Source organism: Salvelinus namaycush, chromosome 9, assembly GCF_016432855.1.
Source record: "Salvelinus namaycush isolate Seneca chromosome 9, SaNama_1.0, whole genome shotgun sequence".
NCBI classification, from domain to species: Eukaryota; Metazoa; Chordata; class Actinopteri; order Salmoniformes; family Salmonidae; genus Salvelinus; species Salvelinus namaycush.
Window position 1 is genome coordinate 14,858,663 of NC_052315.1, and position 17,336 is coordinate 14,875,998.

Below are 17,336 nucleotides of genomic sequence, written 5' to 3' on the forward strand. Positions count from 1 at the left end.
AAAGAAGGTCGACGACATCCGATCCTCGTTTGCTAAGTCAAACGACACCGCTGGTTCTGCTCACACTGCCCTACCCTGTGCTCTGACCTCTTTCTCCCCTCTCTCTCCAGATGAAATCTCGCGTCTTGTGACGGCCGGCCGCCCAACAACCTGCCCGCTTGACCCTATCCCCTCCTCTCTTCTCCAGGCCATTTCCGGAGACCTTCTCCCTTACCTCACCTCGCTCATCAACTCATCCTTGACCGCTGGCTACGTCCCTTCCGTCTTCAAGAGAGCGAGAGTTGCACCCCTTCTGAAAAAACCTACACTCGATCCCTCCGATGTCAACAACTACAGACCAGTATCCCTTCTTTCTTTTCTCTCCAAAACTCTTGAATGTGCCGTCCTTGGCCAGCTCTCCTGCTATCTCTCTCAGAATGACCTTCTTGATCTAAATCAGTCAGGTTTCAAGACTAGTCATTCAACTGAGACTGCTCTTCTCTGTGCCACGGAGGCGCTCCGCACTGCTAAAGCTAACTCTCTCTCCTCTGCTCTCATCCTTCTAGACCTATCGGCTGCCTTTGATACTGTGAACCATCAGATCCTCCTCTCCACCCTCTCCGCGTTGGGCATCTCCGGCGCGGCCCACGCTTGGATTGCGTCCTACCTGACAGGTTGCTCCTACCAGGTGGCGTGGCGAGAATCTGTCTCCTCACCACGTGCTCTCACCACTGGTGTCCCCCAGGGCTCTGTTCTAGGCCCTCTCCTATTCTCGCTATACACCAAGTCACTTGGCTCTGTCATAACCTCACATGGTCTCTCCTATCATTGCTATGCAGACGACACACAATTAATCTTCTCCTTTCCCCCTTCTGATAACCAGGTGGCGAATCGCATCTCTGCATGTCTGGCAGACATATCAGTGTGGATGACGGATCACCACCTCAAGCTGAACCTCGGCAAGACGGAGCTGCTCTTCCTCCCGGGGAAGGACTGCCCGTTCCATGATCTCGCCATCACGGTTGACAACTCCATTGTGTCCTCCTCCCAGAGCGCTAAGAACCTTGGCGTGATCCTGGACAACACCCTGTCGTTCTCAACTAACATCAAGGCGGTGGCCCGTTCCTGTAGGTTCATGCTCTACAACATCCGCAGAGTACGACCCTGCCTCACACAGGAAGCGGCGCAGGTCCTAATCCAGGCACTTGTCATCTCCCGTCTGGATTACTGCAACTCGCTGTTGGCTGGGCTCCCTGCCTGTGCCATTAAACCCCTACAACTCATCCAGAACGCCGCAGCCCGTCTGGTGTTCAACCTTCCCAAGTTCTCTCACGTCACCCCGCTCCTCCGCTCTCTCCACTGGCTTCCAGTTGAAGCTCGCATCCGCTACAAGACCATGGTGCTTGCCTACGGAGCTGTGAGGGGAACGGCACCTCCGTACCTTCAGGCTCTGATCAGGCCCTACACCCAAACAAGGGCACTGCGTTCATCCACCTCTGGCCTGCTCGCCTCCCTACCACTGAGGAAGTACAGTTCCCGCTCAGCCCAGTCAAAACTGTTCGCTGCTCTGGCACCCCAATGGTGGAACAAACTCCCTCACGACGCCAGGACAGCGGAGTCAATCACCACCTTCCGGAGACACCTGAAACCCCACCTCTTTAAGGAATACCTAGGATAGGATAAAGTAATCCTTCTGACCCCCCCCCCCCCCCCCCCCCCCCCCCCCCTTAAAAGATTTAGATGCACTATTGTAAAGTGGCTGTTCCACTGGATGTCATAAGGTGAATGCACCAATCTGTAAGTCGCTCTGGATAAGAGCATCTGCTAAATGACTTAAATGTAAATGTAATGTTTCCACTAGAGACAACCAATTAGGTACAACCTACTGTAACCTACTGGCATGACCTAGAGAGAGAACCAATTGGGTACAACCTACTGTAACCTACTGGCATGACCTAGAGAGAGAACCAATTGGGTACAATTGGGTACAATTGTACCCAATTGGGTACAACTTACTGTAATTGCATGAGAAAATAATGGTACCAGTCAAAAGTCTCCATGACTCTGCCGTTGTGCTGTAGAATTTGTGAATTTTGTCGCTTGTATAATAAGGGACTATCATTTGTCCCAACATCACAGGCCACAGACTTTGATAAAGACTTCCAAATGTTTTTCCGCAGTTTGAGATCGACTGAGTTTTTGTAATGGGGTTTCTCCCTGTGCACCTGCCAATGTAAATCCATTGAACGAGACAAGTTACCAAACAGGACATATTGCTAATGCTCTTCCTATTGATAACCTGAATGACAATTAACTTGTTGGTGGTCGTGATGACGGCCTATTCGATGACGTCCATCGGGATTCCCCCCCAAAAAGAAGACGCTCTGGATTGATCACTGGAGTCAGATGTGAAGGAGGAGGTTGATCATCAGGAGTCAGATGTGAAGGATGAGGTTGATCATCAGGAGTCAGATGTTAAGGAGGAGGTTGATCATCAGGAGTCAGATGTTAAGGAGGAGGTTGATCATCAGGAGTCAGATGTGAAGGAGGAGGTTGATCATCAGGAGTCAGATGTGAAGGAGGAGGTTGATCATCAGGAGTCAGATGTGAAGGAGGAGGTTGATCATCAGGAGTCAGATGTGAAGGAGGAGGTTGATCATCAGGAGTCTGATGTGAAGGAGGAGGTTGATCATCAGGAGTCTGATGTGAAGGAGGAGGTTGATCATCAGGAGTCAGATGTGAAGGAGGAGGTTGATCATCAGGAGTCAGATGTGAAGGAGGAGGTTGATGGCCACATCAGTGAATTGTACTTTTTGGAGAAATGTCCTCTGGTCTGATGAAACAAATATAGAACTGTTTGGCCATAATGACCATCGTTATGTTTGGATGAAAAAGGGAGAGTCTTGCAAGCCAAAGCTCACCATCCCAACCGTGAAGCATGGCGGTGGCAGCATCATGTTGTGGGGGTGCTTTGCTGCAGGAGAGAGTAGTGCACATCACAAAATAGATGGCATCATGAGGTGGGGAAATTATGTGGATATATTGAAGCAAAATCTCAAGACATCAGTCAGGAAGTTAAAGCTTGGTCGCAAATGGGTCTTCCAAATGGACAATGACCCCAAGCATACTTCTAAAGTTGTGGCAAAATGGCTTAAGGACAACAAAGTCAAGGTATTGGAGTGGCCCTCACAAAGCCCTGACCTCAATCGTATAGAAAATTTGTGGGCAGAACTGAAAAAGCGTGTGCGCGCAATTAGGCCTACAAACCTGACACAGTTACACGAGCTCTGTCAGGAGGAATGGGCCAAAATGCACCCAACTTATTGTGGGAAGCTTGTGGAAGGCTACCCGAAACGTTTGACCCAAGTTAAACAATTTAAAGGCAATGCTACCAAATACTAATTGAGTGTATGTAAACTTCTGACCCACTGGGAATTTGATGACATAAAAGCTGAAATAAATCATTCTCTCTACCATTATTTTGACATTTCACATTCTTAAAATAAAGTGGTGATCCTAACTGACCTAAGACAGGGAATTTTTACTAGGATTAAATGTCAGGAATTGTGATGAGATTAAATGTATTTGGCTAAGGTGTATGTAAACTTTCTACTTCAACTGTAGGTTCCGTTACTGTGTTAAAAACAGAGGCAGTGGTGGGACTGATGTGTGTGGTGTTAAAGGGGAAATCTGACATTTGTTTCTAAACATTGGAGTAAAAAAATAATGACAGCTTTGTTATTGTTTCAACTGCAGATTGGTTGTTTGTTGTGTGGCTTTTTTAAAGGGGCAACCTAGGTTTTAAACAGAAACAAAATGGCAGCCCAGAGACCTGAGCTGTGTTGAATACTCATACTAACTGTACTATTTGTGTCGTACATTGAGTTTGTAGTATGCTTATTGTAGTATGATATAGTTGGTTTAGCCAAAAGTTCCCTGGTAAGCAAGCATTTCTAAACTTTATTCACTGTTATGGGGTACTATTTTGGTGTGATGTCATTATGGGGTATTGTGATGTCATTATGGGGTATTGTCTGAAGATCAGGACATTCAAACAAGCTTTACAATTATAATCCAAAGTAGTGTGAAATGCACTCATAAGCAACCTGTAAATGGAGGCTATATCTGCTGTCAGCCGATGAGAACTCCCCTGAGTTTTCCCCCACGGTGGTGAATTAGTGAATAGACACAGAGCTTAATGTGAGTTTCCTTGAGTAGCACTCCTGATCTTGCACTGATAGTGTGTTGTCATATTCAGAATACATTGTGGAAAAACTCTAATCTTTGCTCACCTTTTTTGTTCCAGGCAGATATACAACATCCACAACTAGTGGTTTCTGCATTATCAGGGAGGTGTTTCTGCAACCAAATTGCATGTGCATCGCCCTTGTCGCAATTTTAGAAAACACAGAAAGGGGCCTATATTGGAGACCAAAAGTCATCTGGCACACTGCTTAGGATTTCAACAACTTTTACTTTTTTTTAGCCTAAAATCATTGATGTTACTACTAATGTGAAAACAAGACTAAATATGACTATTGTTGCTCACTTGACTGTCTTAAGACAATTGTCAAGTAATTTTAACATTCATTACAGATGTCAATTGTTGTACAACATCATGGCTACGCTGTTGGCATCACCTTTTACAGTGGATTTCTGCTGTTGTGGGCCTTTAACCATCTGTCTGACTTGTTGTTCACACAGGAGAGAGATGTGACTATCGTGGATCCTCTGGGGAGCCTCAACAACATCATGAAGCTAACGAGGCAGAGACGAGTCCCTCCCGATCAGAACACCTCAAGAAACACCAGCAGAGACCCACAGGGAAGAAATCTCACTGCTGCTCTGACTGTGGGAAAGGTTGCAAATCTTCATCAGAACTTAAAATACACCAGCGAGTACACACAGGAGAGAAATCTCACCACTGTTTTGATTGTGGGAAGAGTTACTTAAGATCAGAATCACTAAAAGTACACTGGAGAATTCACACTGGAGAGAAACCTTATAGCTGTGATCAATGTGGGAAGAGTTTCTCACTCAAGCTGCCTGATAGTACATCTGAGAGCACACACTGGAGAGAAACCTTATAGCTGTGATCAATGTGGGAAGAGTTTTACTCACTCAAGCTGCCTGATAGTACATCTGAGAGCACACACTGGAGAGAAACCTTATAGCTGTGATCAATGTGGGAAGAGTTTTATTCACTCAAGCTGCCTGATAGTACATCTGAGAGCACACACTGGAGAGAAACCTTATAGCTGTGATCAATGTGGGAAGAGGATTAATCACTCAAGCTGCCTGATAGTACATATGAGAGCGCACACCTGAGAGAAACCTTACCAATGCTCAGACTGTGGAAATAGTTTTGTTAGTTCAACAGATTTAAAATCACACCAGAAAATACACATAGTAGAGAAACCTTTTAACTGTACTCAATGTGGGAAGAGGTTTAATCACTCAAGCTGGCTGATAGTACATCTGAGAGCACACACAGGAGTGAAACCTTATAGCTGTGATCAATGTGGGAAGAGATTTGTTACATCTAGCCATCTGACTATACACCAGAGAACACACACAGGAGAGAAATCTTATAGCTGTGATCAATGTCACAAGAGATACTCTGATAAAAGATCTCTGATCAAACATCAGAAAATACATACATGAGGTAGTTGTTTCATGATATCAATGAAATGTCACAATGTAGAATATTTGAATGATGTCACAATGTAGAATGTTTTAACATTGTAGTAGGAATACAAAGGATTTGAATTTGTTAAAAGTCCATATTGATACAGAAACACTAAACCATGATTTAGATGTATTAAGAACAAGTTGATTGACAAAGTCATGAAAAATGGAATAAACCACATTTTGGCTCTGATAAAAGATATGCCTCTGGGGTCAAAATGATCCATGTCAGAACTATGGTTCAATGTAAATATGTAGTGGGTCTAAAGTTTGTTTTAAATTATCACTCATTAAACACGAATCAATCAACACATGCTTCTCTTTGAACGACTTGAACGACTAAACTTTTGGTTCCTCAACTGCGTTGCCCACTCCAGTCAGTAGAAAGAGACGCAGCAGAAGTGCCTCTTTTTATATTTGATTTGATTTATATATTTTTTTATTCAAAATGCAGATCTACAATTTACATTGTTACATCATACAAAACAGAACACAGGTATTAACGAGAAAATACTAAAACATACAAAAAATATAAATAATGAACTATTCTAGTGTAGTTGTAATCACTCTGAAAAAATCTATAATGATTCAGGAAGATGTTATTGTTGTTGTTATTCACTAGGATTAATGTTTTAATAAAATAGTTACATTCAATCAGAAAAATGTGTCATTTTGGTATAGAATTTTTGTTTGTGTATAAAGTATTTGGCAACAAGAATAAAAAAAAATGAACAATCATTTCAATGGTCTTGTTATCATTGCAATAGTAACATATTACATCTTTCATGTCAAAAACATGGGTTGTGTTCATAATGGTAAATAAGTATTTTTCAAGGTTTTCCCAAAATTCTGACACAAATTTACATTAAAGAACAAGTGGGACAGATTCTCACCTTTTTTTCACAGAAAACGCAGATATCATCAACAGCCACACATTTGGATATCATAGAATTACATGGATATACAAAATCTTATGTAAAATTTTAAAGTGCACTTCCTTACCTTTGTTTGGTATACAATATTTGTAAGGCCTTAACCAGGCATTTTTCCAGACAATGTCAGGAATAATAAACATGTTCCAGAAACATTTTCCTCTCGGTGGAAGTTGGTTTTGTGAATGAAGAATTTGTCTTATATATGTATTACAACAAGATTTCTCAAGTAAGCCCACGCCTTCCAATCTGAGTTCTGGATAAACTTTGTGATCATTACCAAAGCTAAGATGAGTTTTCATGAGTGTAGTTAGACCACTGGGAACGGCTTTGATCACAGAAATAAACACTGAAAGGAATTGGAAACTCTTTCAATGTTATAAATTGTTCATATGTAAGAATATTACCTCTGTTGTCGAAAACATCAAGAACAAAGTCATTATTCCTCTCATGCCAGTTGGGGTAGAACGATGACTTATTCCTTACAGTTATGTCTGAATTATTCCACAAAAGAGCTTTATGTGGGGAAACATTGTGTAGGAAACGTATTTTCCAGGCCATTAAAGCTTGTTGGTGAAACCTAGACAATTTAGCGGGTAATCTTTCAGGAATATAATGACATTTCAGTAAAAAATGAAGACCTCCCAACTTATGAAACACATTATTTGGAATGAAATACCATATTGAATCAGTGTTGATCAAACATCTTGCCAACCAGTTGATCTTGAAAGTGTTATTTATGTCACAAAGTCCAACACTTCTAGACCTCCTTCAGGTCTTTTATTACAGAGGACTGATTTCTTTAGTTTGTGAGACTTATTTTTCCAGATGAAGTCAAGAAAGGACTTGTTGATCTCTTTACAAGTAGCAGGATTTACAAACAAAGATGAGCGGTACACAAAACCAGACAGTCCCTCTGCCTTGGACAGAAGTACTCTCCCAAGTATAGAAAGATCTCTTTGTAGACAATTATTAAATATATTTTTGGTTTTCTTAATTTTAGGAGAGAAATTCATATGTTGTCTGACTGTTTTTTTGACAGATGTATTCCTAAATATTTAACACAGTCCTTTACAGGAATATTTTCTATTTCTTTATCATCAGAGTCAAATAAACATAAGATTTCTGTACTATATTAACACTGCTAATCCAACAATATTGCTAGGTTCCTTGAACGAAAGAAACACTGCTAATCCAACAATATTGCTAGGTTCCTGCACGAAAGAAACACTGCTAATCCAACAATATTGCTAGGTGCCTGCACACTTGAATTAAAGGGGAACTACTCTCACAAATGTAAATTTCTTAGATTTTCCCCAAACCTCAAAAGTGGTCTCCTGATTGGTTTAAGTATTGTTATGGACTTAGAACAATTATTAGGTCTACTGAAAGAATGAACAAAAAAAAGAGCAAACTAGAATGCTATTTATCCCTGAACAGAGAGTACACAGAATACCTGACCACTGTCACTAACCCAAATTTAAGAAAAGCTTTGACTATGTACAGACTCGGTGAGTTAGCCTTGCTATTGAGAAAGGCCGCTGTAGGCAGACTTAGAACAATTGCATTGTTTTTCTGTTTTTAAAAAAGTCTGACTTTAAGAACAAAAACCCGAAAAAATTTGAAAAATTCTGAATTTGTGAATTTCTGACTCAGTTTCTCAGTTTCAATAAAAGGCCTACTATTATCCTACTGAACAGTACAGCTTGGGTTGGTCTACTATTATCCTACTGAACAGTACAGCTTGGGTTGGTCTACCATTATCCTACTGAACAGCACAGCTTGGGTTGGTCTACTATTATCCTACTGAACAGTACAGCTTGGGTTGGTCTACTATTATCCTACTGAACAGTACAGCTTGGGTTGGTCTACTAATATCCTACTGAACAGTACAGCTTGGGTTGGTCTACTATTATCCTACTGAACAGTACAGCTTGGGTTGGTCTACTATTATCCTACTGAACAGTACAGCTTGGGTTGGCCTGACTGTGAAAGACCAATATGGGATTCATCATTTTAGGTCATTCAGAATGTATATCACTGTTTCTCATGCTTTTCACACAGGGTGCCTTTCCTTCGCTGGGCCGTTTGGAAAATGTTTTACTAAATTAGAGTACTGCGTACCCACTTCTCCAGGCACCACTACACCACTGACCTACACAACAGCTTTCAACATACCAGTATTTAGTTTGGAAACTTTCAAAAGAAATGCTGGTCTAAATAACACAATATCAAAATATGTAAAATTATCCATTTATTTGTTTAAAAAGTGGTTGCAATGCTGTGAAAAAGTGTTGTACTCCAATACAGCAGTAAAATAATTGCTATTCTCAAAGTTGAGCTTGTCGTTGCAGGGGGACTCTTATTTAGAAGAAAATAATCTGCTGTTGTGCTGCCAGCATATTATCCTGCTGCTAGCAGAACAGTAATATAAGAGTTTCACCTGTCTAGGACACACGTTCCGCTAGCGGAACCCCGCCCACATTCCACTGAAAAGGCAGCGCGCGAAATTCAAAAAATATTTTCCAGAAATATTTTACTTTCACACATTAACAAGTCCAATACAGCAAATGAAAGATAAACATCTTGTGAATCCAGCCAACATGTCCGATGTTTTAAATGTTTTACAGCGAAAACACCACGTATATTTATGTTAGCTCACCACCAAATACAAAAAAGCACAGACATTTCTTTCACAGCACAGGTAGCTTGCACAAAACCGACCAAATAGAGATAGAATTAGTCACTAACCAAGAAACAACTTCATCAGATGACAGTCTTATAACATGTTATACAATAAATCTATGTTTTGTTCGAAAAATGTGCATATTTCAGATATAAATCATAGTTTTACATTGCAGCTACAATCACAAATAGCACCGAAGCAGCTAGAACAATTACAGAGACCAACGTGAAATAACTAAATACTCATCATAAAACATTTATGAAAAATACATGGTGTACAGCAAATGAAAGACAAAAATCTTGTGAATCCAGCCAATATTTCCGATTTTTTAAGTGTTTTACAGCGAAAACACAATATAGCATTATATTAGCTTACTACAATAGCCAACCACACAACTGCATTCATTCAACGCAAAGGTAGCGATAGCAAAAAAAACAGCAAAAGATATAAATTTATTCACTAACCTTCACAATCTTCATCAGATGACAGTCCTATAACATCATATTACACAATACATATATGGTTTGTTCGAAAATGTGCATATTTAGAGCTGAAATCCGTGGTTATACATTGTGAAAACGTAGCAACTTTTTCCCAGAATGTCCGGATATATTTCTGACACTCACCTAATCTGACCAACATAAACTTTACTAAAAAATACATGTTGGACAGCAAATGAAAGATACACTAGTTCTTAATGCAACCGCTGTGTTAGATTTTTTAAAATAACTTTAGTACGACATACAGCTTACGTTATAGCGAGACAGCGCCCAAAATCAGGGCGGAAAATATTACTAATCATTTTCAACAGAAATACGAAATAACATCATAAATGGTTCCTACTTTTGTTGAGCTTCCATCAGAATCTTGTACAAGGGGTCCTTTGTCCAGAACAATCGTTGTTTGGTTTTAGAATGTCCTCTTATCCTATCGAATTAGCAACCAAAGCTAGCCAAGTGGCGCGAAGCTGTCCATCGTCACCAAACGCAGAGAACGGAAAAAGCCAAAACTCCTGATAAACTTTCAATAATCTGATAAAACTATATTGAAAAAACATACTTTACGATGATATTATCACATTTATCAAATAAAATCAAAGCCGGAGATATTAGCCGTCTATAACGAAAGCTTTTCAGAAGCCAATGCTGATGTCCTTCCCGCGCCTTGCTGAACAAAGGAAATTGGGGTCATGTCATTCCAAGAGCTCTCATTTGACCTCAGATCAAGCTATACACCCCATTTCACCTCTCACTGCCTGTTGACATCTAGTGGAAGGCGTATGAAGTGCCTGTATATCCATAGATTTCAAACAAATGAATAGGAAGGCCCTGGAACAGAGCCTCGATTTCAGATTTTTCACTTCCTAACAGGAAGTTTGCTGCAAAATGAGTTCTGTTTTACTCACAGATATAATTCAAACGGTTTTAGAAACTTGAGAGTGTTTTCTATCCAATAGTAATAATAATATGCATATTGTACGAGCAAGAATTGAGTACGAGGCAGTTTAATTTGGGAACGATTTTTTACAAAGTGAAAACAGCGCCCCCATATCCCAAAGAGGTTTAACCTCGAATATTTGTACGGTGTGCTGCGAGGTACAAACTGCAGAGGTCTCTATAGAGAGCCAGATCAATAAGAGGTTATTTCTACAAGGCGGCGACAAATGCCAGTTATTATTCCAGAATAGAGCACCACAGAATTTATAGGCTCCCTTTGCCAAGTGGTCAATTTGGAGTACCTCCGGCCTGGGCCAGGAGTGCGTCCCAAAAGTATTTACTGCTTCCTGACATGTGCACTCGTTCACTACTCCCCATAAAGTGTAAAAGCATTGGATTGGTGACGGCGTAGGTTATAGCACGAGTTTCCAAATTAATCAATTCTTGTCAAATCCTGTCCATGAAGGGAAGTGAACAAGTGCACACTTTGGGAGGAAAGAGAGATTATTGGGGTACAGACCAGGTATGCAGACGTTTCCCCAGCCCAGGTATGCAGACGTTTCCCCAGCCCAGGTATGCAGACGTTTCCCCAGCCCAGGTATGCAGACGTTTCCCCAGCCCAGGTATGCAGATGTTTCCCCAGCCCAGGTATGCAGATGTTTCCCCAGCCCAGGTATGCAGACGTTTCCCCAGCCCAGGTATGCAGACGTTTCTCCAGCCCAGGTATGCAGATGTTTCCCCAGCCCAGGTATGCAGACGTTTCCCCAGCCCAGGTATGCAGACGTTTCTCCAGCCCAGGTATGCAGATGTTTCCCCAGCCCAGCACCACTTCAACCAATACCTATCAATCAATATATCATCAAATCCTTTATGATTAGACAATTTGACTTCAGGCGTTTCACTGGTGGTCTGGAACAAAATCCTGCAAACTCTGTATCTCTCCAGGGTTGGTGGGTGACTGTATCTCTCCAGGGTTGGTGGGTGACTGTATCTCTCCAGGGTTGGTGGGTGACTGTATCTCTCCAGGGTTGGTGGGTGACTGTATCTCTCCAGGGTTGGTGGGTGACTGTATCTCTCCAGGATTGGTGGGTGACTGTATCTCTACAGGGTTGGTGGGTGACTTCTGGACCCTGATCAGACATGGAGTAGTTGGCTCTGCATTTACACTGGGGCTCTGGGGCTCTGTTCACAAACACAAACAGACCCCACAGAGCCCCAGGACAGCAAACATATTAGACCCAACCAAATCATGAGAAAACAAAAAGATAATTACTTGACACGTTTGAAAGAATTAACAAAAAAAAAGAGCAAACTAGAATGCTATTTATCCCTGAACAGAGAGTACACAGTGGCAGAATACCTGACCACTGTCACTGACCCAAACTTAAGAAAAGCTTTGACTATGTACAGACTCAGTGAGTTAGCCTTGCTATTGAGAAAGGCCGCTGTAGGCAGACCTCAAATCAAATCAAATTGTAATAGTTATGAGCCCCTAACCAACAATGCAGTTAAAAAAAATATGGAAAGAATAGGAAATTAAAATAACAAGTAATTAAAGAGCAGCAGTAAAATAACAATAGCATGACTATATACAGGTGGGTACCTGGCTCTCAAGAGAAGACAGGCTATGTGCACACAGCCCACAAAATGAGGTGGAAACGGAGATGCACTTCCTAACCTCCTGCCAAATGTATGACCAGTTAATTCATACTGTATGTTGTACTCTGTCCAAGAGGGGAATCACACAAGACTGACAGCTTGTAATTTTATTAAAAGCATTCAGTTGATTACATGGCAGTTTAGAGAGAAACATCATAACAATAATCTACTTCATAATCAATAATCAATATCATAACATTTATAATCAATAACATCATTATCTATATACTACTAACACCATCATAACAATAATCTACATCATAATCAACATCATAACATTTATAATCAATAACATCATTATCTATATACTACTAACAACATCATAATGATAATCTACATCATAATCAATATCATAACATTTATAATCAATAACATCATTATCTATATACTACTAACAACATCATAACAATAATCTACATCATAATCAATATCATAACATTTATAATCAATAACATCATTATCTATATACTACTAACAACATCATAACAATAATCTACTTCATAATCAATATCATAACATTTATAATCAATAACATCATGAGAGGTAAACAACAACAACAAACCCCTTTATTAAAAAATGTTTCAAAATACAAAGAACGAACAGATGATTATAATAATACATGGACTAATAATGGAGACACTTCAAGATAAAGAATCTAAGAGACACTAAATAAGATAAAGAATCTAAGAGACACTAAATAAGATAAAGAATCTGAGACACTAAATAAGATAAAGATTCTAAGAGACACTAAATAAGATAAAGAATCTAAGAGAACACTAAATAAGATAAAGAATCTAAGAGACACTAAATAAGATAAAGAATCTAAGAGACACTAAATAAGAAAAGATTCTGAGACACTAAATAAGATAAAGAATCTAAGAGAACACTAAATAAGATAAAGATTCTAATAGACACTAAATAAGATAAAGAATCTAATAGACACTAAATAAGATAAAGAATCTAAGAGAACACTAAATAAGATAAAGAATCTAAGAGACACTAAATAAGATAAAGAATCTAAGAGACACTAAATAAGATAAAGATTCTAAGAGACAGTAAATAAGATAAAGACATGAAGACAAAAGCAAAAAGCAATACATTCTGGAACACAAAACAGATGTAATTGAGCTACTCTCTTCAAATAATTGTTACCCAAAACCCCATGTTACCAAAACCCCATGTTACCAAAAACCCCATGTTACCCAAAACCCCATGTTACCCAAAACCCCATGTTACCAAAACCCCATGTTACCCAAAACCCCATGTTACCCAAAACCCCATGTTACCCAAACCCCCATGTTATCCAAAACCCCATGTTACCCAAAACCCCATGTTACCCAGAACCCCATGTTACCAAAACCCCATGTTACCCAGAACCCCATGTTACCCAGAACCCCATGTTACCAAAACCCCATGTTACCCAGAACCCCATGTTACCCAGAACCCCATGTTACCCAGAACCCCATGTTACCCAAACCCCATGTTACCCAGAACCCCATGTTACCCAGAACCCCATGTTACCCTGGTGGTAAAAACCAAACTAAAAGGAATAATGGTGGTTGCAGTCACTCCTTTTAGATTTCTTCCAAGGTTCTAGAAAGATAAACTCATTCTGAACTTGTTATTAAAATTAGAACCACTTCAGGTTTGTCACCACATTTTAAACACCAGTCCACTGCTGACCATCGATTTAAAACACAAAACTGACCTAAGATCAGCATGTAGGATCAGCTTCATTCTACTCCTACTCCGTCCCCTGGGCTGCTCTCTCCTCTCCTGGTCCAGCTTCAGCTCTGGAGCTCAGAGAGACCATCTCCATGGCATTGACATAAAGATCCATGCTGCTCACCCTGTTCACTCTCTTCTGCCTCCTGGTGGGCTAGGGAGACACAGCACCAACAGTTAGTCATTTACTCTCTAGTATCTCCATTCTCTCTCTCTCCCTCTCCCTCTCCCCCTCTCCCTCTAGTTTAAATGACTTGTAACGTCTGAGTAAATGTCTTTACCTTGTAGTACAGGTAGGAGGTGGTGATGGCTGTCAGTAGGAGCAGCAGCACTACAACGTGTCTGATGATGAAGGCTGGCAGAGGAGAGGCTGCAAACAGAAACACCTTTGATGAGGGGACTGATCATCATCACATAGATCTGTGGGAAATCTGTCAATGACAAAGTTATAAGTCTGGTTCATGTTCAGTTACCTGTGACGGTGAGGGAGAGGAGCTCACTCTCAGAGGAGAAGTTATGTGAGAAAACATAATTCTCATAAACACAGCTGTAGGTCCCTTGGTGTGAGTCATCTGCAGCAGGGAAGAGGAAGGCAGCAGAGTGATTGACAGCTGGCTGGGTCTGGGTTCTGTTGGAGCCGGTGAACGTGAGGAGGAAGGAGCCTCCTGGGTACTGTGGCTGAGTGGAGCAGGTGATGGTGAAGCTGTAGCCCCTGAACACCTCGGGCCCCTGGTGGCCCCTGGAGACCCCTCCCATTGAGTCAGTCAGGGAGATATCAGGCTGGACCAGGAGATCTGTAACAAATCAAATCAAAGTTTATTTGTCACGCGCACCGAACACAACAGGTGTAGACCTGACAGTGAAATGCTTACTTACAGGCCCTGACCAACAGTGCAATTTTTAAGTAAAAAATAGATATTATGTGAACAATAGACTAGTAAGGGGGAAAAACAACAGTAAAAAGACAGTGAATAATAACAGTAGTGAGGCAAAATACAGTAGAGAGGATATATACAGTAGTGAGACTATATACAGTAGAGAGGCTATATACAGTAGAGAGGCTATATACAGTAGAGAGGCTAAATACAGTAGAGATGCAAAATACAGTAGAGAGACTATATACAGTAGAGGTAATATACAGTAGAGGTTATATACAGTAGAGAGGATATATACAGTAGAGAGGCAAAATACAGTAGAGAGACTATATACAGTAGAGGTAATATACAGTAGAGGCTATATACAGTAGAGAGGATATATACAGTAGAGGTTATATACAGTAGAGGCTATATACAGTAGAGAGGATATATACAGTAGAGAGGTTATATACAGTAGAGAGGCTATATACAGTAGAGAGGCTATATACAGTAGAGAGGCTATATACAGTAGAGAGACTATATACAGTAGAGAGGCTATATACAGTAGAGACTATATACAGTAGAGAGGCTATATACAGTAGAGAGGTTATATACAGTAGAGAGGCTATATACAGTAGTGAGGCAAAATACAGTAGAGAGGTTATATACAGTAGAGAGGCTATATACAATAGAGAGGTTCTATACAGTAGAGAGGCTATATACAGTAGAGAGGCTATATACAGTAGAGAGGCTATATACAGTAGAGAGGCTATATACAGTAGAGAGGCTATATACAGTAGAGACTATATACAGTAGAGAGGCTATATACAGTAGAGACTATATACAGTAGAGAGGTTATATACAGTAGGGAGGCTATAACAGTACCGAGGCTATATACAGTAGAGAGGCTATATAAAGTAGAGAGGCTATATAAAGTAGAGAGGCTATATACAGTGGCGAGGCTATATACAGTAGAGAGGCTATATACAGTAGCGAGGCTATATACAGGCACTGGTTAGTTGGGCTAATTGAGGTAGTATGTGCAAGAATGTATAGTTAAGGTGACTATGCACATATGATAAACAGAAAGTACAAGCAGCTTAAAAGTCCAGGTAACCATTTGATGCCCTGTTCAGGAGTCTTACGGATTGGGGGTAAAAACTGTTGATAAGCCTTTTGGTCCTAGACTTGGCCCTCCGGTAACGCTTGCCGTGCAGCGGTAGAGAGAACAGTCTATGACTGGGGTGGCTGGTTCTTTGACTATTGTTTAGGGCCTTCCTCTGACACCGTGCAGCTTAGCCCCAGTGATGTACTGGGCCGTACTGGCACTACCCTCTGTAGGGCCATGCGGTCGGAACCTGAGCAGTTGCCATACCAGGCAGTGATGCAACCAGTCAGGATGCTCTCGATGTTGCAGCTGTAGAACCTTTTGAGGATCTGAAGACTCATGCCAAATCTTTTTTAGTTTCCTGAGTGGGAATAGGTTTTGTCGTGCCCTCTTTACGACTGTCTTGGTGTGTTTGGACCATTCTAGTTTGTTGGTGATGTGGACACCAAGGAACTTGAAGCTCTCAACCAGCTCCACTACAGCACCGTCGATAAGAATGGGGGCGTGCTCGGTCCTCCTTTTCCTTTAGTCCACAATCATCTCCTTAGTCTTGGTTACGTTGAGGGACAGGTTGTTTTTCTGACACCACCCGGCCAGGTCTCTGACGCCCTCCCTATAGGCTTGTCGTTGTCTCTGTCGTCTGCAAACTTAATGATGGTGTTGGAGTCGTGCCTGGCCACGCAGTCGTGGGTGAACAGGGAGTACAGGAGGGGACTGAGCACGCACCCCTGAGGTGCTCCAGTGTTGAGGATTAGCGTGGCAGATGTGTTGCTACCTACCCTCACCACCTGGGGCCGGCCCGTCAGGAAGTCCAGGATCCAGTTGTAGAGGGAGGTGTTTAGTCCCAAGATCCTAAGCTTAGTGATGAGCTTTGAGGGTACTATGGTGTTGAACGCTGAGCTGTAGTCAATGAATAGCATTCTCACGTAGGTGTTCCTTTTGTCCAGGTGGGAAAGGGCAGTGTTAAGTGTAATAGAGATTGCATCATCTGTGGATCTGTTTGGGCGGTATGCAAATTGGAGGGGTTCTAGGGTTTCTGGGATAATGGTGTTGATGTGAGCCATGACCAACCTTTCAAAGCACTTCATGGCTACGGACGTGAGTGCTACGGGTCTGTAGTCATTTAGGCAGGTTGCCTTAGTCTTCTTGGGCACAGGGACTATGGTGGTCTGCTTGAAACATGTTGGTATTACAGACTCAATCAGGGACATGTTGAAAATGTCAGTGAAGACACCTGCCAGTTGGTCAGCACAAGCACGGAGCACATGT